At 40.3% G+C, this 23,308-nt stretch overlaps 2 protein-coding genes across 3 annotated transcripts in view; both read right to left on the bottom strand.

Annotated features, from left to right (window-relative positions):
* The window catches only part of TIAM2 (TIAM Rac1 associated GEF 2), a 164,067-nt gene extending 141,208 nt beyond the window's left edge, over positions 1–22,859 (bottom strand). For both annotated transcript variants that reach the window (XM_088142292.1, XM_088142299.1), the window contains exon 1: positions 22,831–22,859. The gene's annotated coding sequence lies outside the window, so the exon portion shown is untranslated. The remainder of the gene's footprint in view (positions 1–22,830) is intronic.
* Positions 1–23,308, bottom strand: part of SCAF8 (SR-related CTD associated factor 8) — a 180,916-nt gene that overhangs the window by 41,512 nt on the left and 116,096 nt on the right. The gene's annotated exons all lie outside the window — the stretch shown is intronic.

Genomic DNA, 23,308 nt, shown 5'->3' with positions numbered 1-23,308 from the left:
CTCGTGTATGAGCTAATGCAGTAAGCACAAATTACTTCCTTAACTCCTATGACTTAAATGAGTTTGATCTTATTAAATTTTATTAAGAAAAATATTGTAATATGTTCTTCAAATTAAATGCAGAATAAATGAAACCCATCTTTCTTCACCACGTTAACTTTAATCAAAATAAAAGAATTATCAAACCGAATCATTAATTTTATCAAACTAAAACCAGCCATATTATATACAAGTTTTTAAAGGATTATTCAACACCCTTTAAAAATAATTTAAATTCAACTTTAAAATAAGTTTGCATGTAACATTTTATGTGAATCTTATTCTACTTATTTAAAAATAACATCTGCATAGTTATGTTAGCATAGTCACTTGAAAATGTGCATATTTCTAGGATAAGTATTTTTTTTATTTCAATATAATGAAAACATATGGCAAATGTTTGTACATCATTTTTGTACAGAACTTTGTGATACCACCATTCTCAAATGTTCTTCAATACTGAAGAATATGTTTGTTTATTTATATATCAAATTTATATCACCGCCCAACTCCCCCACAAGGAGGGACTCTGGGCGGTTCACAACCAAACAATTTAAAATCAATAAAAACATAAATAATACAGTATAAAATATAATTATTAAATATAATGAAATCTAAGAGATGGTGATATTATTTCAGCTTGTGACCAGATAATATCGGTCAAAGGTAAGACTAGGGAACCAGCCAACCCCAAAACTGACTATTCCCATCCCCACCCCATGCGTGATGACAAAACCAGGTCTTCAGTTTTTTTCTGAAGTCTAAAAGGGAGGGGGCCAACCTCACTTCTGGGGGAAAGGTGTTCCAAAGGGCAGGGGCTGCTGCAGAGAAGGCTCACCTCCTGGACCCTGTCAGATGAAATTCTCTTGCAGACGGGGTCCATAGCATGCTCCCTGTGCATGACTGGGTGGGACAGGTTGATGTAACGGGGATGAGACGGTCCTTCAGGTACCCTGGACCCATGCCATGTAGGACTTTAAAGGTGATAACCAACACCTTGAATTGGACCCGGAAGCAAACTGGCATCCAGTGCAGCTCACGGAGAAAAGGTGTTATATTTGGTCAATATCAGGATCTTCCCCCGCCCCCTTAACTTTGACCTATTTAGCCCAGCTGAGCCTACAACTTCTTCAATGAATGTACAGATTGCGTTTAATTTTGGTATTTAAATTATATATTCCTTGCTCACTTTCAAATTCAAGTGAAAAAAATGAGAGAATATTCCCCCAAATTCTATTACACAGAAGTGACAGACAATTCTCACTTCCCATTTTTAACCTGTATGTTTTTCAGATGATGTTCATCTTTTCTTCACTTGATTTTAATTAAACATGAAGAAAACATAAACTTAAGCTTAGTTCTGACCCAATCTTTCCAAACAGCCTGACTGAGATGTGAGAAGCTACACAGAATCAGAGTGATACATTTCAGTAAATGGGGAGTTAAGAAATCATTGTCTCATAAACCTGTGCAAGCAACACATTTTTTAAAAATATTTAGCCTGCAATTTTAATTAAATTGTACACATTCAAACACAGTAAGTATCACTACATAAATAATTCAACCTCCAAGATTCAGTTTGCAAAAAGAGAAAGTGCAAAAGCTTTCCTTTGCAAAGTCAAGTGGTAAAAAGGAGCAAAAATGAATATTAGAGGACAAGAATCATAAAAAGACAAAAGAATAGTATTAGCCATATCAGAGAGTGGAGACGCCATAAAATGTTAACCCACTTCTCAAGTCAGTCTTTGGCAGGTAGCTCCTGACATGGCCTGCAGATCATCACCAACCTTCTAGCCTTATTAAGGAACCTGTAAGCCGTAAAATGCACACATTTCTGTTTCAAATATAGCCCATCTCTGGTTTAAAGATCTCATATTAGAATTAGAAAATCCTAGAGCATGGAGGGTCACTGCCTTTGAGTGGCCTCCTAAACCCATTTCTTATACCCTAGAACCTCCCAGAATCAATTGCTGAAACTCAGCAAGTTTTTCAAAATAATTAGCACTCTTAAATCACAACCCTTCTCTGAACATTTAACACTCTCCTCCAAAATATGATCCTACAGTCCGGCCACTAAAAAGAACGCTATAGAAATTATATTCCTTCACAATAAAAAGATGGCCTGCCTCATTCTAGGAACTCTGACCAGCCACAGCAGATATGGATGGACTCAGTACAAGGTAGTTCATGTCTTTAGTAAACTCTGTAAATGTTAAGTGCTATATGCTGTTTATATTTCAATAAAGAAAGGAAATCTTTTTTCCTGATGACTGTGGCAATCTATAAACACTATAGAGCACAGCTGAGTTTTCTTATCTAAAGACCTACTGCAGCAATCTGAGAATGTGTTTAAAGTAAAAAAAAAAAAATGCATTAGTCTAAAATCTGTGCATCTAGGATATCCTAGCCTCAAAACTGAACAAGCAACAAGACTGGCATTTAAAAGCTACATTCTGCAATTACAGAGTCTCCATGCCAGGAGAGACATTAGTCATTTGCTTAGTAACAAACCAAAATGAAATCCTTTAAATTTGGTTTTCATACAACGTCATTTTGTTTTATAACTAGAATTTTTCAAAGGTTTCTGTTTTTAAAACAAAGTTATGCACAGTATTTAAATATACCACTTTTTCTATATATAGACTTCAAGCTACTAAAATAGCACTGCTTAAGCCCATGGGTGGAAACCCAAGAGTATATAGAAAAAGTTCAGAAATCTTATATGAATGGTATGATAAGAACACTTCATTTTACATGCAAAAGCTACAGGGAGCATCAGTATCCTATGGATTACAGCTATTCTGCAGTTCAAACACCTTTAAAAGATAATGGACATGATTTCTGGAGAGCTTACTTAAGTGTACTGAGTTTGATGGAAGACATTTCTTAAAATTAAATTTTCAAGCAAAGATTGTAAAATCACAAATACAATGCAAACCAATCAACAACATGAGAAATAAGCACATTAGGGAGGTGGAGTTTATGGCAAACTTTAAAAAAAATATCAGCCTCGTACATCAAATCACATCCAGTATCTTGAATTATACCTGGAAGCCAAATGGCAGCCACCGCAGCTCTTGGAGTAGCGGAGTTATATGGGTGAATCAAGATGCGCCCATTCAAGCTGCTGCTATCTAGTCTAGTAGTAGCTTCCAAGTGTCTTTCAAGGGCAGCCCCTTGTAGAGCACATTACATAAGTGACAGTGAGTAACTCCTCCTGTTCTAGGAAGATCACAGTTGGCCCATAAAATGAAGTTGTGCAAAAGCCTTCTTGGCCACCACATCTGCCACCTGCTCCTCACGCAAAAGCTGTGAGGACCCTCAATTGCAAAGTGGCTCTGTTTGGGGAATCGCAACCCCATCCAGAGCTAACAATGGAATCTCATTAGAATTGGCTGGTAGGGGAAGAGCTCTGGCAGACCTTGTCGCTGGGATCGTGGATTCGGCCTCAGCTATCCACAACTGTAGCAAAGAAAAGGAAAGACTCCAGAAACATTGAATTAAAAACAAAGATACCCTCTTATTTAAGAACAATTACCCAAATAAGTGTAGACTTGACTAACGAATTTCAAATATTCATACTGAACTAGAAAAGAAAGTTAGCAAACTTTCAGTGAAAGCAATTTCTTCTAACTTCAAAGAACATGGCAACAGCTGAAAATATTACTTCTGCTGGACAAGTTGTAGACACCTTTCCATATAAGGTGAAAAATGTACTAAAGCTCTTAATGCCATATTGCACATCTTTTCCAGCCTATTCATAACATTCAAGTTGAAAACTAATCAGATCTGGAGAAAATAGTAATTCTAATTAGGATATTATCAATGCACCCCATTTTTAGCAGAATGTTATCATTTACATTAAACCTGTGATAGTGCAATTTTAAATCAGAATACAGTAAGTATTCCATATATCACTCATACAATGATATTCATGGCTGTACCCTGCTAATACAGCAACATGTGTTCCATATTCTTATCAAAGCTACTACTAATATATCATTAGTAATCAAATATAGGTGGAGAATGGGTGAAAACAAAAGACATTTTTATATTAGGAGTTCTAACCCATTATGACTGTATTCGCACAATATGCAAAGGTTGGTAATCAGTAGATCTAATATGCTGTCTGAAAATAGACTATGCATCAGATTGTGGTTCAGGAGGAATTTACCAAGATTATTTGTTAGTTCTTACTGGGCTGACTTATTATCCAGATCAATGTGGGAGGTTACTCTGTGATTAATTCTACCTTCTAGTTTCTGGATGCTGTGAAGGGAGACTACAACAGCCACAAAATGAGAAGTCTAGCTGCAGTACCTTCCCCCCCCCCATTTAATTTTCATTCCCCAAGGGTATGTTGGGAGGTGGGTTTAAATGGAAATATTTATTTAGAAGATTTATATGGCCACCCACCTTATACAATACAACCTTGGGCCACTATGAATATATGAAAAATGAAAACAAAAGCTCCACTTTTTTTTTTAAATCACACTCAAGCCAGAGCACCAGGGTAAGAGACAGGTCTTCTGGTCAAGAAGCTAAAAGCCCTCTGGATCTCAGCAGAGAGTCTGTTCCAAAGGGCAGGCACCACTACAGAGAAGACACACCTCCTGGATTCTGCCAGATGATACTGTTTAATAGGGGCCTGGAGTGCACCCACCCTATCTGATCTGGTCAGAATGGCAGATACTGTCAGAGAGAGGTGGTCCTGCATATAACCTGGGCCCATGCCATTCAGCCCATTCATTTAAGGCAATAACCAGCACCTTGAACTGCACCCAGAAGGAGACTGGGAGCCAACACAGCTCACACAGCAATAATGTAACACAGGCAAACACTAGAGTGCATTCTGAACCAGCTGAAGCTTCAAGGACAGCCCCATATAGAGTACACTGTAGTAGTTCAGTTGGGACCAAGGTATAAGTGACCATGAGCAGAGCATCCCAGTGTAAGAATAGGAGCAACTGGCATTCAAGATAGATTCGTGCAAAAACTGTCCTAGTTATGGCTGCTATCTGCTCCTCAAGCAGGAACCACAAGTCTAGAGGGACTTCCAAATTGTACACCAACTCTCTCCAGGGGAGTGCTACCCCATCAAGTGTTAAAGATGACATCTGTCCAGATCTAGGGGCTCCCAAAACCTAGAGACACTCCATCTTGCTAGGGTTGAGTCACAGCTGGTTCGTCTCCATCCAGTCCTTCACAGTCTCCAGGCACTGTGTAAGCACCCGAATGTGGTCACTTGTCTAGTTTGCATTGGATATGTACGGCTGAGTATCATCAGTATACTATAGTAGACAGAAGGAATGGCCTTGAGGGAACAAGGAAGAGCCACTACAGTCAGATGAGAATAGCTGCTACAGTTGCTATAATCAGATAAAAGAAACCTGAATCTGGGGCAGAACTGTAACCTGATAAATGTCTCAGACAAGATCCTCCCTAGTTCTAACTAAGATAAAGGAAGGGAGAGAAGGGGGAAGCACATCCAGCTTTCCAAGATTCTGTTACTATTTCTTTATAGTAAAAGTAATATTGGCCTGCATGACTTTGGTTTCCTAGCTTGGTCTACTTTGAAGGGCTGACTGATGATACTGAACCCCATGCCACCGAATGACTTTATCCAATAGTTTCATGTAGATGTTAAATAGGAGTGGTGAGAGAATGGAGCTCTGAGGCACCCCACATTAGGCACGTAGGGCTAGATCTCTTCCCCTTCTCCCTTCCCCAACACCAACTGGAACCGGCTGCAGGAGGAGGAGAACTTCCACCCCTATAAGCCAGTCCAGGAGGATACCATCAACAATAGTATCACAAGCCACTGAATGTCCAGGAGGTCCAGGAAAGACACACATCCTGAGCCCTACAAAGGTTATCTTCGGCATGATCAATGCCATCTCAGTGCTAAAGCCCAGTCTGAACCCCAATTGAAAAAGGTCATCTGTCGTCTCCAGAACCCTTTGAAGCTGAGCTCCTACTACTCTCTCAAAAACTTCCTGAAAAAGGGAAGGTTGGAGACTAGACAAAAGTTGTCCAACGCTATTGGATCCAAGGATAGTCTCTTCAGAAGGAGGCAGACAACCACTCCCTACCACCAAGAGGGATTAACAAACACTTGGACCCAATCACAGGCCACCTCCCAGGAGGCCTTAAAGAGTCTGGAGAATTATTGGTATACTATAGTAGACAGAACACAAATGGCAGAGCTCACAGCAGCAAGGACTTTGTCCACTTCCTCAACATCAACTAACTGACTCTTCCCAGATAACAGAGCAAGATCATAGCTCAGTCACTTCCACAGGACTTGTCCAACCAGTGTCCAACTCAGGGAGAATGTGAACATCCAATAGATGCCTAGAATATTCCTCAAGGTGACCCTGCAGGAGCTCCCCAGTAGGGACCTGGTCACCTGAAATAGGGCCACTGGGGTCTAAGGATGCAATAAGAGCAGAGAAGTGAGCTCACTTTGCAGTTCTTACCACCACAAGGTAAGTCCTTATAAAGGCTCTCATCTATGCACACTCAGACTTGTTCTTTGCCTTTATCCAGCAGTACTCTAGGCATCTCTTACATTATTTGATCTAGAGATCTACAGTATCCAGAATAAGAAAGTTCACACAGGTGTGATCTGATCCAAGGCCCTCATTGCACACTCATTCCAACCCACGACTAAGGCCTTGGTCGAATCATGTACCATCCAAATTCCCTCTGGAACCCTATCTTAAAATACAATATTAATTGCAGTGGCTTTAACCCTGATGGGCAGTAGAACATGCACACACACAAAGTGATCTGAATACAGGTGCTACCTAAAATGCCTGATCACAAGCAAACTGGAATTGGCCTCAATTTGCTGACCTGGACTTATCCAAACTAAGTCCCAAACTAATTTTCATGTATAATGCAAGCATGTCGTATATACTCTGCTGGTTAACCTTCTGGATCTCCTGAACACTGGAATACTGTTGAGGTCATGTCAATCTTTCTCAATCAAGTGCCTGAGATGCATTTCATCATGCTGGTTAAGAATTATGAAGATGAAAGGTGAAACGGTAACAAAGAACAAGAATTGGGAAAAAAGGAAATGATAATCCTGCCATTAACCAGAAGAAAGTTTTCTATACCAAATAACTTTCAAGTAGTCATTTTTTCCTAATAACTAAAGCATACCAACAATTTATTTTAATTGTAAGCCACCTAGAGCTGTTAGGGAGGAGTGCAACCTCATAATTGAATTAAATAAACACACAAATAAACTGATTTACTATTCTACTTAATGTTCAACTATTGTACTTTTTCCAATTATTTAATTTTATAAAATAAATATTTTAATATATTTTAAATATTTTAAATAAATATTATAAAATTCATAGGTTTACTTTTTGTTAAAAGATTAATTGGTCCAAAGATGAGAACTTGTCTATTTCGTATCAGGAAAACAGATGTCAGGGCAAGTCAAAGGAGAAAGCATTATATGAAGCAGCCCACAATCAGCTCTTCAGGGACCAATTTTAACAGGCATTAGACCCCAGTTTACAAACCAGATGCCCATCAGCTGTTAGAATATAAACCTTCTGTTCCCCCAAAATCAACACTGAGATGCTACCAGTTTAAATTTTGACTGAACCAAACAAATACCTTATTTCCATCTGAGGAAATATTTTAAAAATGTGAACAGGACTAGAAACACTGAAGGACTTTTCAAAAAGAGAAATGCCTTTGTTTTAAATTTAGTTCCCCTTTACAAGTGGAAAAAAGCAAACATTTAAATTATCCTCAGATCTTTTTTTGTGGTTCTGTGCAGGCACATAATACTTAATGTCAAATTTGGGCCACAATGTGTACATCTTATCATTTGGGCTACTATACTTCAATATGCTGAACAAATTGTTATGGTTTGTGCCCTCAAGTGGGACATATCAAAGCTCATCCTAGGGCTTGTGTTTCTAAAAGACGACTCTGGGAAAGAAACATCTGTAAGGTTAAATCACCAGCCAAAGGATTCTAATAAACTACAGAAAGCCTTCTCCTTCACAATGGAAAATGTGCTCAGAAACAATAAGAACTATTTTTATCACACACTTGCAACTAATTAAGACATCATTCTTGAGAAAGAAAAAGAGAATTTGCAAAAAAACTCAAAAGACTCAAAACACAGGACTTGTGAAATTAACAGACAGTATGAGGCTATAAATATACTGCCAGATTTCTAACTAGCTCTCTGTGAATGGCAAGTGGAGCAGAACATTCAACTTGTACCCCCACCAGCATTATTTCCCATATGGTTCAGCTAAAGACACTGTCCTTCCAACAAATACATTTTATGTTTTGTTGCTCTGTAACACCAGAACTGGAAAGGCAATTTTCATCAAGGCAATCCCATACTTTTCAAAAGAATGATCTATGTATGTATAGTGTACTGTATACACACAACCTACTATTAGGAGGCAGAGGAGGGAAACAGCTATTCCTACCTTTTTTCCTTGCAATACTAATTGCTCAGAGCTTCTGATCCAAAATTTATTTATTTCAATTTAGGCGGCACCCAATTCCATGACTCTGTGTGGCTCACAATATAATACACCATTAAAAAAAAAAATTAAGTAAGATGGGATCTAGTCACTCTATACAACCATAAGCAAAAATAAAGGCACATCCAATGAGGAGCCCCATCCATCTCTGGGGCTTCTGGGGTCTTCAAGGCTTTGCAGAACATCAACAAGATGATCTGAGGTCTTCAAGGCTTTGCAGAACATCAACAAGATGAGAGTCACATGGATTTCACGGGAGGGAATCTCATCCAAAGGGGCAGGTGCCATGACAGAGAAGACACGCTTCTTGGGTCCCAATATACAGTACTGTTTAATCAAAGGGACCCAGAGTGCACCAATTCTCTTGGCACATACTGGTCAGGCAGAAACAATGGGAGGCAGGTGGTCCCACAAATAACCAGCACCTTGAATTGCACCCAGAAGCATACTGCAGTAAGTATAGAGGATGATCTTGAAGAACAGAGGAAAGATCTGTTGCAAAGGCAACAAATAGGTAAATGAGGTTTGAGCCCAGAAAATGATTTATGGAAACAACTCAGACAGCACACGCACGCATACACAGTCACATGAAAATAAAACAGGGAGGATGCACATTCAGACTTACAAGATTCTGTTACTATAGTTGTTCTAATAAAAGTAGCTTTAGGTCTACTTGGTGTCTGTTTCTTAATCTGGTCTACCTTATATGGCTCACACATACTGGCAACCAGTGCAGCTCACAGAACAGAAGTGTCACATGGGCAAACCAAGGCATGGTCATCACTGCTCATGCCACTGCTTTCTGGATCAAAGCTTCAGAGTGGTTTTCAAGGGCAGTAGTTGAGGCTTGAGGTGACTAAGGCATGGGTAACTGAAGGGCTTTCCAATCCAGGAAGGGATGCAATTACTGCAGTTAGTGCAAAGGCCCCCTTGGCCACAGCTGCCACCTTGGAAAAAGGAGGAGCTGTGAGTCCAAGAGTACTCCAAGATTGTACACCATTCTTCAGTTGGGAAGTGTTACCCCATCCAAGAGTATACAGAAAATCCTTAGCCACTCAATCTAGGTAGGATTGAGTCAGAGTCTTGAGACTTCAAAATCTAGACAGAAAAATTACATATACTAACCCATAGGCCACAATACCTGGGAATGATGAAACTTCTAAAACAGCTCACCTGGTGATACTGAAAACTGACTACATTGCTTAATGCTAACTGGGACTGAAAACTCTGTTCAGCGATGCCGTCGTTAGTTGAAAAACCATGTGACTGCGCCACTTAGCAGTGGCAGTTCCAGCAGTCTTGGTTGCCATCATTAAGCAAGGACCTCACATGACCGCAACTTGCAACTTCCTGCTGGCTTCCTCATTGACTTTGCTTGTTGGAAGCCAACAGGGAAGGTTGCAAATTGCAATCACTTGACTGTGGGACTCTGTGATGTTGTAATTGTGAGCCTGGGGCCAAGTGCCCAGATAATGATCATGTGACCACAGGGACCTGCAACAGCCATAAGTATGAAGACTGGTCATAACTACCACTGGTCAGCGCCACTGTAAGTTTGAACAAGTGGTTGTTAAACAAGGACCACCTGTAAGCTAAATCATAATCAATATTCCTCATTACTTAGTACTGCTGTATATTACATGTAATGAACAAATGTAGGCAGAGACCAAACAATACACTGCAGGCATGTAATTCTTGTACCAAGTAAGTGACCAGCTGAATCTGTGTTATAGCAGCATAAAAATGTATGCAAAAGGGAAATGATGCAAATGTTAAAACACATGTATATGGTTTTACAGTTTGGGCCAAGAGAAAGAAAATCTCACGATTGTTGAGAGTATTTTAGTTGAATACCAAATAGCAGAATGCCAGTTACAGCTTTTATTCTAAATTGAGAATGTTAAGCAGGGATAATTGATAACTGTCTGATACTTTGTCTAGTTTTAACATCAACCTACTGTCATGAGTGTGATTTATATTAAATATATTAAAATTATTAAAACAAAGGCATGTTAATCATAGTTTCACTCTTCTTAAAAGAAATATTCATTGCATTCATATGTGGCCTTCAAAATTGCATTTAGCTATAGCTGTTGATACACAGATAAAATCTCAAGAAATTATGGCTGGACTCAAACTCTATCATCCTAAGAGTTGTTTGGGTTTTACTTAGCACAGTATGTAAACCTAGACAGCTATGGTTTAGCACATGCAGTCTCCCCAAAGCTTTCCCAAAAGTTGTAATTATTGTTTAATTTGAGTCTTTAACTCTTGTCTATACAAACTGAATATTTATTTATTTATTTGTCTAATTTATATAGCCGCCCATCTCACAAAGCCAGTGACTATGGGCAGCACACAACAGAACTAAAACAATAAATACCTGAAACCATTATTATTATTGTTTAAAAAAACCTTGTAAACTATAAAAACAGAGCTAATACAAAAAAAAAAAAATAGATGGGAAGATGTTAATAACAACAGAGCCATCTCACAAGTTCATCTGTCCCTGAGGTCCCCAAGCCTGCTGACATAACCAGATCCTGAGGGACCTTTGGAAGTTCAGAAATGTCGAGGCCAACCTCACTTCAGGGGGGAGAAGATTCCACAACATGGGCACCACAGCAGAAAAGGCCCACTGCCTAGGACCTGCCAAATGTAGCCCCCTAGATGACAGAACCCATAACATGCCCTCTCTGCTGGATCTGGTGGAACAGGCAGATGAAATCGGGGAATATAACTACTGGTTAAAAGTTCCCCTATCTTTTTTTTTTTTTTTTTTTTTACTAAAAATACTCTTAAGTATATATGGCTTAATAATAAATATACAAACTGAAATTATGGCTTCAAAGTTAACCAAGGAAACACTTAAAGCACATGATGACTGAATAAACCACTGTTATATCCAAGCTGGCATCCTTTCATGCCCTGGAAATGTCAACAAAATGTTCTGTTTAAAATAATATTTTCAGTCCAATTATTGTTTAGTCAAAGGTCAGAAAGTATTTTTGACTAAGAATGAAGAACCAGAAGACCATTGAAGGTTCTGAGTATTCAAAGTACCAAGGTTTTTAGTTAAACATCAAAGCTCTATATTACTAGATTGATCTACTGCTCTTATTATAGCCTGAACAATATAAGCTTTCCTTTTCAGACATACCTTTAGGTCATAAAATCTTATTCAGAAAGGTGTTTCATATGTGAAATTTCAGTGCCAAGATGTTCATCTTGAAATCTTCTCAACTAGAAATTTACTATTAAATAAAGAATCTCCAATAGCAGAGTCCATATAGAGCTAAAGGTTGAACTCTTGGGTCCTTGGTCTTCTCTGAGCTTAATTATTTTCCTGAAGATGTTTCATACAAGGCTAGGTAAATCATCAATGCATGGGAGTATACAGTTGTGTAGCTGTTTAAATATAGTAGCTCTCTAGCAACCAACACCCAGATAAGTAGAAAATAGCACCAGATAAGCAATCATGAAATAAACAATATGCTAATTAAAGAACTATCAAGGAAGAAACCATACCCCAATCAAGACTGGCAGGGCAGAGTAATATATATAAGCAACCAGCAAACTTCACTCTCCCGTGCACTTATGTTATCTAGCCTGGTAATGAAACATCTACAGAAAAACAACCAAACTCCCAAATAAGGAATCTTTATTGGGATTATGCTTTTTAACCTGTTCATTAGTTGCAGTTAAAAGGTTAAAATATGGATGTAGTTTCCTTAAGTACTGGCTGTGTGACTTATTAACTAATGTGTGAAAACTGAAGCTGTACCAGATGACTAGAAGAATGCTGTTACTGTTCCATCATACAATAAGAGCGAATACAAAAACTACTTGGTTTGTTAAGCATGCCTGGGAAGTGTTTGGCAGAATTCTGACTGAAAGGGTAAGAGTAAGGAGCAAACTCTGGAAAATGCAGGCCATGGGCATATACACCAGATTTTGTTCTTCAGCAGGTCATTGAGAAGTGTGAAAAGAAAGTTTATTGTATATTTGTTCCTTTAGAGAATGAAGGGGAGTGGGGATTTTTTTTGAGGGGGGGTGCCTTCAAGTCAGTTTCTGACTCCCGGTGACTGCCTGAACTACTCCCTGCAGTTTTCCTGGCAAGATTTTGGAAGTGGTTTGCCATTGCCTCCTTCCTAGGGCTGAGAGAGAGCAACTGGCTCAAAGCCACCCAGCTGACTTTGTGCCTTTTTGTGTGAATGTAAGTTACAACAGAAGTAAAGTATGTGTAAGAATAAATGGAATGATCATTGAATGACTAGACAGTGGGTGAGGATTAAGATGAGGGTGATATCTCCTTGGTTATTTAATATATAGGGATAAATATATAAAGAAATGCTTGTGTGACCTTAGAAATGTGTTGTTTCGGGACTTAAATGTGTGTTTCTGTTTATGCAGACAATGTCATGTTGGGTGAAAAACCAAATTATCTACAGCACATTAGATAGATTGTATGATGCAATGAACCATATAGGAATGAACTTTAATATATCATTATGTTTAATAGGGAGAGAACACTCGCAAGTTATATATAAATGGCAAAATTAGAGCGAGTAAATGAATTTGCATGTATTGGTAAAAAGTTTACTGAAGATGTGATAATGGATGAAGACATTCCAAGATGCAAAATACTAGTACTGTAGAGTGGTAGCATGTGGTCTATTGTGAGGAACGAACCTTTGGTGTAAAAAGCAAAAGCGGCTGTGTATAAGAACACGCTTCTGCTCACTTTGTTACATGAAAGTGAGAGTTGGGTATGGCAGGAGAAACATAACATTTGAATGTGGTGGAATAAATTGCTTCAGAAGTGTACATGGTAAAATAAGAGGAGACAGATTCAGAAATGAATGGTCAATTCATTTGAACAAGGATAAAATACAAAAATGAGTGACTGGTGGTATAAAGTAGCAGCAGATTGGTCGTACAGAGAAAAAAATTATGACCAAATTATAGAACAAAGTTGATGAATGAATCTATATTTATTTATTTATGTATTTAACCAATTTATATAGCTTCCCATCTCACCACAGGCGACTCTGGAAGGCATATAACAAAGCTAAAAACAGTAAATAAATACATTAAAAATATAAAAAATAAAATAAAACAGAGAGTAAAAGGATGCTAAAAATAAGGGAGCCACCTCACTAATTCCCCCATCCCCTGGGGTCCCCAGGCCTGCTGGCGTAACCAAGTCTTAAGGGACCTCCAGAAACTCAACAATGACGAGGCCAGTCTCACCTCAGGAGATAGAAGATTCCACAGCGCAGGCACCACAGCAAAAAAGGCCCGCCGTCTGGGGCCCGCCAAATGTAGCTCCCTAGGTGATGGAACCCATAACATGCCCTCTCTGCTGGATCTGGTAGGATAGGCAGATGAAATCGGGGAGAAGCGGTCCCTCAAATGGCCCGACCCCATGCCATGAAGGGCTTTAAAGGTCAACACCAGCACCTTGAATTGGACCCAGAAACAAACTGGTAACCAATGCAGCTCACGAAGCAGAGGTGTAATGTGTGTTCTATTAGAAACACACATAACTGTTCACACTGCTGCATTTTGCAACAACTGAAGTTTCTGGATACTCTTCAAGGGCAATCCCATGTAGAGTGCATTGCAGTAGCCTAACCAGGAGGTGACCAGGGCATGAATGACCATGAGTAGGTCCCTCTGATCTAGGAATGGGCGCAAGTGGCACAATACAAAGTTGTGCAAAGGCCCTCCTAGCCATGACTGCCACCTGCTCTTTGAGCAGGGGTCGTGAGTCCAGAAGGACCCCCAGATTGCGCACAGGGTCTGTTTGGGGCAGTGCAACCCCTTCCAGTACCAAAGATGATAAAATCCTAGTACCAGAGGGGCTCAAAACCCAAAGCCACTCAGTCTTGCCTGGGTTCAGTTGAAGCTATGTTCCCCATCCAGATCCTCACAGCCTCCAGACACCAAGACAGGATACCCACAGTATTGCTTAAGTCGCCAGGGGTGGAGATGTACAATTGAGTATTGTCACATACTGATGATACGTCAGCCCATGGCAACAGATGAGCTCACCCAGTGGTCTCACGTAGATGTTAAATAGGAGAGATGAGAGCATCAACCCCTGCAGCACCCCACACAGTAGGGGGTGAGGGCAGGATCTCTGCTCTCCAATCACCACCGACTGGAACCAACCCTGGAGAAAGGAGGCGAACCAGCACAGTACTGTGCCACCCACTCCCAATTCTCTGAGTCGGTGCAGAAGGATATGATGGTTGATGGTATCGAAAGCTGAGAGGTCAAATAAGGCAAGAATGGACATACAACCACCATCCCGCCCACCCCAGAGATCATCCAAAAGCCTGACCAATGTTGTTTCTGTACCATACCCAGGTCTGAACCCTGACTGGAAAGGATCCAGATAATCCGCTTCATCCAGGGTCCTCTGAAGCTGCTGCACAACTACCTTCTTAATCACTTCCCCAAAAAGGGGAGGGTGGATACTGGACAAAAATTGTCCAGTATCATGGGCTCCAGCGATGGCTTCTTGAGGAAGGGGCGAACCAAAGCCTCCTTAAGAGGTACAGGAACAACCCCCTACTCAAAGAAGAATTCACCATCGACAGAACCCACCCACATGACACCCCCGGGCTGCTTTCACAAGCCAGGAGGGGCATGGATCTAGAGAGCAGGTGGCTGATCTCACAGCTCAAGGACCCTATCCACTTCCACAGGTCCAACAGGTGCAAATCATTCCCAGATAACCGGGCAAGACTCCACCCTAGGCATCTCCCACAGACCTGCAGCAAAGCCAGCATCCAACTGCAAACAAATCTGAGTGATTTCATATTAATATTCAGTTATTCTTGAACCTGTCTTTTGTTTTGCCACACACACACATATCTTCTATTCTATGACAGCTAGGATCTCTAGTCTGCAGAATATGTTACAGACCAACAAATAGAGACTACACGTTATCCATGTCCCACCACTAAGAGCTACATGCAATGTACTGAAACACTTAGGATACTTAAACATTGCAGTTCCAAATTATAGTCAAAGGTTGAAATGTCTGAAAACTCAAATGCATTTTTACAAAAGTAGTATTTTAATTGGTGATATTTTAATGAACTCTATTCTTTGTGTATATTTGTATAGAAATAAATAGATAAATACAAGAGTATATATTATTACAAAACTTGCACAGAACCAAAGATACTTTTCCCCAAAGGTGCTTCTGTTAAATGAGACTGGAATTATATTTAACTAAGTTATTTAAGTTAAAGCCCAATTGCATTCTCTCTGAATAAGCTCAGCACTACACTCTCTGTGGATAAGCTCAGCACTATCACAAATAAACCTGTTCCCAAAACACAGAAGTCCCTATCTGACCACTGAAGACAGGACCTTTGTTTCAGTACAGTCACTTAATACTAACATACTTCTAGGAGTATATCATCCTTCCACAAAGGAATCAGAAATGTTAATACAGAGAAAACAGATAAGTAACTGATGTATGAGCAGGAATATTGAGTGAACTGTAACGTCTAAAATAGAAAGCGCTTTAGGTCTGATATTAGTAAATGCCTAATAATAAAACTCAGCTTAGAGTATTAGCATTAGAAGCTATGAAGACATCCAAATTATGTTGCATGTACAGTGGTACCTCGGGTTACGAACTTAATTCGTTCCGTGACTCTGGTCGCAGCCCGAATTGGTCACAACCCGAAGCAAATTTCCCCATAAGATTCAATGTAATTACCATTAATCCGTTCTGGCGTGGAGGACAGGGAGGCGGCTATTGCTTGGAGGGAGAGTCCCCCTCCCTACGACCACGTGTCAGGGGCAGAAAATGGCCGCGGACCACGTGTCAGGGGCGGAAAAATGGCCGCGGACCACGTGTCAGGGGCGGAAAAATGGCCGCGGACCACGTGTCAGGGGCGGAAAATGGCCGCGGACCACGTGTCCGGGGCGGAAAATGGCCACGGACCACGTGTCAGGGGCGGAAAATGGCCACGGACCACGTGTCAGGGGCGGAAAATGGCCACGGACCACGTGTCAGGGGCGGAAAAATGGCCGCGGACCACGTGTCAGGGGTGGAAAAATGGCCGCGGACCACGTGTCAGGGGCGGAAAAATGGCCGCGGACCACGTGTCAGGGGCGGAAAATGGCCACGGACCGTGTCACGGGAGGGCAAATGGCTGCGTATCCTGTTCGTACCCCGAGGTGGAGTTCGCAAACCGAAGCAAAATTTTGCGGCCAGAGCTGGTCGTAACCCGAAAAGTTCGTTAACAGAAGCGTTTGTAACCCGAGGTTCCACTGTATTATAGAACATCATTATGCAAATCATGCAAATTATGAATTTGTGTCATTTTGCACTGTGAGCCCAAATGATTACAGCATGTTAAGTTACATCCTTTATACTATGATGCACGCAATGTCATTTGTTCCCCTTGCTACAACCCCAGCGGGTGTACAAGTCACTTCCATTTAGCATCCGAAGCTGTTACAATTTTTTCCTCAATCCACTTTCTTCAATACATGGAAATGCTGGTTTTCAAACTCAGAACATGAGCACATCTATTAGCGGAATTCTTTCTCTCCTCTTCGTGAAATCTCTTTCAGCCACTCTAGGATAGCCAAGTCATTTGGTGAAACATAAACTGCAAACTGACAAACTGCTTTTACAGTTGTTATAGCATTTTTTTCATGTTGGGTGAATGTTGAATGAATCATCACTTAGACCTTGATTTTTTAAAAATTAATCTTAGGTTTGCTTCTTGCAGCTATCAAGCATACAATGTGTTCATATACCCTACTATGCCTTGACTTGCTTAACCATGATCTATTGAAAACTACAATTACTTGTGATTACACAATGCACTAAACTATAAAATATGGTTTACATCTGCAATGGTTAGACTTGCACAACAGTTAAATCCAAACAAATCACATTATGGCTTTGTGCAATATATGAATCCAGCTAGTTTTTTTCTTGGAAAACCCTCAACATACTTACAGAGTTTTCACTTGCCTATAATATGTATGGAAGAAAAATCTGGTGAAGTAGCAACGCTCTCATTTGCATGTCCTTTGAATTTTTTTTTAAAGAATGACGTTAAAAATTAGAAGTAATGCTTTAAAATAAATATTCTTTTTGGTATATTGCACATTTTGAATAACTTCAGCTATACCCAGGCATACCGCAGCTATAACTGAAAATGGAAAGGATAACCAGGCCATTCATGGTAGAGCAAAGGACAGGACAGGTAGGTCTTCCAAAAGAACATAAACATTCTATTTCTTATGGACAGTAGAGGATGGGTTACAAAAAGAGGCAATAGCATAGTTCATGAAAATATAAGGGTTTTCTATTGTAACTGAAAAAATGATCAAAGCCTTTATTTATCAGTTTATAATTAATACAATTCTGAACTTATGACTGCAAATATACAATCATTTTGTGAATATATAAAGTTAATACAATTATTGGGCATATATTTAATCTATATGCCAATGCTGCCCCCATCCTCTGGTTTTAATAGGGTTGGATTACAAAATTTCTGTAATTCCAGAGTTCCTATTGTTTAATAGAAACATATACATTTGTGATGATCTAATGATGTGAACTGACTGAATTAATTAGAAAAATATGTTTCTTCTCTCCATCACCCTCCCTCTGTATAGAGTAGGAATTTCCTTTTGGACAGCCAATGTATGCAAACAAAGTTATTCCTGCTAACTGCAAAGTACAGGTAGTCCGTGGGTTAAGAACGCCCAGTTTAAGGACAACCCATAGTTAAGAACAGAGCCTACTGTAGCAAAATTCAAATTAAATACACAATGGTTCGAGTTTATTACACAATAGTACTTATACAGTATTATACAATAATACTGTTCCGGCTTACATACAAATTCAACTTAAGGACAGACCTTGGGAACAGAAGTAATTTATATTTACATAAGAGATTAAGCAGGTTAAACAGCTTGAAGCACTGCTTTTTAATTCTTTAAAATCAATATATCCTACCCACATTGTGATTTTAAAGTTATTTTATGGATCCAAATCTAGATGCCTTGCTTTCAGTCCAAACATTTTAATAAATGACTCAAATGCTATTCATCTGGGATTCTGCACTGTGATTCAACAGAGGAAATGCAGTCAATTAAGGGCAGGCTGATGAGATAAAGCAGACAAGACAATATAATTCTATCCATATGGAGACCACCAAGGTTTGAATATGCAATGGAGACTCACCTGGCAGAGGATTTGTGGCTACATATGCCAATGTTTGTTCCAGATATCTAGAGAGTTCATATACAACTACATACCAGGAGATGTTACACAAGACTATAGCAACACATAAACGTAAATGTTTTGAATGCTCTTTCCTCTGCACTACATTGAATTGCTAGCATATTAGCAGATTTTTTACAGTTTCCATACCATACAACAACACATAAGACAAAAGAGATGAAGTCAAGTTCCTCTGAGATGCTTACACTGGTAGGATCCTAGAAAGAATAAAATGCTAGGAAGGGATCAGAAGTAAATCTCTTTCTTATAAAATAGCAAATTTTTGGCACCTAAAGGTGCTTCCTCACTGCTCTAGTTTACAGAGCCCAAAGCATTTCAGTTTACTGATCCTAGCAATAGACAAACAGGATACTTTGGAAATCTCTTAATCTTGCTAACCCACATAGCTGTTAGGAATTATCACAGGACTGAAAAATACTATGCAATTTGCACAACTGACTTGCGGGTTGAAGAGTTAGGTTTCCACATGAGATCCTTGAAAACATTCTTTTCCAGCAATTCCTTTGCTAGGTGCTACACTGCAGGCCAAGGCAAATTAGCCCATTTTATATATTGCTCTGCCTTCACTTATTTGCACGGAACCCTCTGTATGCTCCTTGGAAATGAGCAAATTAAATACCAGTGCACTGTGTCACTTTTCCATGTACAACACGGAAAATTCAGCCCTTCCTATCAATCCCCTTGGTGAAAACTTCAATTCATGCATTAATCATTTCCCCTTTGGGATGCCAAAACTAATTCTTTTCTGGTCCATTGTTGTCACATGGCTTAAAACCTGCTCACTTTTACTTTGTCACAAATGAATGCATTTGTTTTTATGAAGCTATCCATTACAAACAGAAACTCACGCTTAATTAATATGTTGGAAAATGAACCTAGCACAACTACTGATAAATAGTTAGATAATTAATTCTTGCTAATCTCTCACTGTTTGCAGCTACCAACAGACAATTATTGCACACACTCAATTCAAAACTCTTCTTATCAATCATCTGGCTTGATTGATTTACTCCTTCTCATACTATTATGTAGAAGAGAACACATACTTTACAATCATTTCTACAGACACATTATTCAGTTGTCATGAATATGTATTCTAATGAAAAATTTACGCATGAGAGAGTATATGGACATGAAAGAAAGCAAGAATGGTCTCCAAAGATAGAAAGGAATGGAGAGTGAATGGTGATAGTGCAAACTGCATATACGTATGTATATGTACGTATGGCCGCCCATCTCACCACAGTGTTTCTGGGTAGCTAACAACAGATAAAAACACCATACAAAATAGGACACAAAACAACCAATATACAAAGCCTATACTGACCACTGAGATTTTATTTCCTTTCTCTATTCTCATGCCTTTAATTTCCTTGGATTACTACTTTTTTCTACACTTTGCAGAAGTTGTTTATCCAAAAGGGAATAATGTAATGGGCATGTATGTGACATTAATCTTGCAGTAACTGTGTGAATAGTTTTTAACGAAATCTTAGGCAAGTGAGTCTATCTTCCCTCCCTGGCAGGGTTGCTTTTAAGTGTAGAAATAATATACTTTATTTGTAAACATGTTAATGTATACAGGCGGTAGGAGTCCAAAAATGAGAACAGATTAAGAGAAGCAGCTCCTGGTAGGTTGCCAGCTATAACAGCTAGAAGAAAGAGAACCATCAATCATAACAGAAGACAGATGGAAAGGCAGACAATTCTTATATGTGAACAATCACTCTGTCACAACATCAGATGCCTTAAACATTAAAAGCATCACCAAGTGCTTGAAGCTACTGGAGGCTCAGATTAGCTTACACTTACACAGAGTTTAATGCAGAAGTCTATATCTACACTGCAACCTTCATGAGCATAAAATAGCTTCAATCTATGTGCTAAATGTATCTATTCTTATCCCACCTCCTTTTGTCTTTTTTGGCACCATCATCATCTAGTGAGTATCTTAGTGTCTTCTCCAATCAAGAGAAACAGACCTCAGAAATACAATCATCCCCCTTACAGTGATTTCTCGTAATTAACTACATCCCTGAGGAAATCTGCATTTTTCAGTCTCACATACTGCTACTTTTAAACTTTAGTTTACTTGTATAGTATTGTCCTCAATATATAATTATTTATTCCTCTAAATTTTGAGGCTCAGCCTGCATAACCATTAGACAGAGCTTGGAAATCAGTTCTAAGAAATGTGCTGTTTTGGGTGTATACGCTACACACATTTTCTTTGTCTTATATACAAACCCACACACAAATACGTGCCTGTTACTGTGCATCACAGTTTGGAAATTATACAGAATTATGTGAAACCCAAATACCAAGGACAAAGCAAGATGAGCCAAACACCCTAGAGTAACAAATCCTCTTTTCAACTGCATTCAAGTCCATTAAAACTCACTCAGTAATCTGTTCAACGTTTGATAAGGGAAAACCCATGAACAAACTAGGGGCTTTAAGACTACTTAGCAGCCTCTCTCTTTCCTTTTCATTTGCCTTTAGAGTGCCCGCCACACAAGGGAGCCATTATAAACTGCAATAAGAAAAATATTTACAAGCCAATGTAAACTAGATACCCCGTGAATCAGTATTTGTACAGCCCAGGCACTGAGGACTTCCCAGCAGCAAAAGTTCAGAAACATTTTAATAACAACAGGCTTATTTTTAGTATCTTCTTGGATATTTTCTGACAAAAAGGCTGTGGTGAAATTAACCAGGCACTCTGGTAGAAGGAATGCCTTGCTCTGAAACAGTGATAACCAGAAGTTACCACTCAAGATAACGTAAAATCACTGCAGAAATGAAAACAAAAATGTGAAGTATGGCTGCCATGTGCACACTGGCACATGAGTTTTTACCACCACATATGCAAAAGTCACTGCTATGAGATGGGCAGCCATATAAATTGTACAGATAAATAATAAAATAATCATATTTTTCAACTATGAATTATCCACTATACTGGCACAATGCCAAAGATCTCTAACACATCACAAATTAGGACAAGGGGGGAGGAATAACCTCTTTATTATGTTTGTATTATCTTTATGGCCTTTAAACCAGCATGACTTTGAGTCAGTCATTGAAAGTTGATAAACAGACCTTAACACATGATATTGAGGATATGTTGAAGGAACAATAATTTGTTCACAGGGAAAGAGAAGCGAGCCAAATCCATGTGTTGTGCAAACCAAGCCTGCATGTTAGCTTGCACTATGTGGTCTCATCAAACCATGGTCAAGGTAACCATGGGGAGGCAAACATGTCACACCACTGGATCCTGTGCTTCGCCATGCACACAACTTAGAAATGTGGTGAGGTGCATGAACTGGATTGCTCAAGTTCCCTCAAATGCATAGGAACAAAAGCGATGTAGTGATTTATTAATCCACACGCTAACTAACACTCCTGCCGTTCATGCAGGCAGCCCAGATTAAACGAACGAACGAACACACACACACACACACACACGGAGCAACGCTGAGAATTCAGAGCAGGAAAAATAAACCTTTAAGTAACCCGGTCGCTTTCGGCGGATCTATCGCCTCCCGCAGCAGAGAAAAACAAAGTGCTGTAACATGCTACTTCTACACCAGCCAGCCCAACCTTCTCCAAGTCCACCCCGCCTCATTCCTGGCCCCAGCGAAAGAAACCCGCTTAAGAAGAAAGAAAAGCGACCAAGCCTTGCTGTAGTCACGGAGTAACCAGACCCATTTGGGCGAACCCAGCCAGGCAGCTCTGAGCTCCCCCTACCTTATCTTGGATCCACAAGGACATCGCCGCGCCTTTCAGGCGTTTAAAGACTCGCCCTTTGCTAAGTCCGAGCTTCCGCGGACTTCAATCCCCGAAAGTTCTACTGCAGCCTCGCCGTCCGCGCGCCCGCACGGGGCCACCCGCGATTCACGCGCGCCTGAGGGCAAAGACGCAGCACGCTGTTGCTCCGGCCACCGGTCCGCTTACCTTGCGCTCGGCCCTGAGAGTCCCCCGCCCCGTCCAGGGTGGTAGAATCCCAAACCAAAGCAGCAGCCAAACCGAGCGCAGGGGGGTTGCTCCGAAGTCTCCCGGAGCGCGGCTCGTGGCAAAATAAACAGAGCGGGAGGGAAGGCGCTCCCAGCCTGAAGTTTGTTCGGAGAACTGACTCCTCCCGGACTCGGCTCTCGTGCGGTCGTTTCTGACGCGGCGGTGCCAAGAGCGACCCGCCGGCACCTCCTCCTCTGAAGCGCTCCTACTCCGCCTCTGCCGGGCGGCTGCCCCTTTCCACTCCCCGCACGCTTGCGGGCAGCGCGAGGCGAGGGGAAGGGGCCTTGCGAGAGTGGGCCTACCTGCCCCCGTCTCCACGCTCCTTCCTTTCTTTGTGCTTCCTTGCGACTGCATTAAGACAGCAGCTCCCGCGTCCTCCGTCCGGGGTGCATCGCTAGGGCGTCGGCGGGCCGACGAT

This window comes from Python bivittatus, unplaced genomic scaffold (genome assembly GCF_059951505.1).
Source record: "Python bivittatus isolate LINGU-HERP-01145 unplaced genomic scaffold, Pbiv_v1 ctg000020_np1212, whole genome shotgun sequence".
Lineage (NCBI taxonomy): Eukaryota > Metazoa > Chordata > Lepidosauria > Squamata > Pythonidae > Python > Python bivittatus.
Note: the sequence above shows the minus strand (reverse complement) of the source record. Positions and strands in the feature narration are given on the sequence as shown.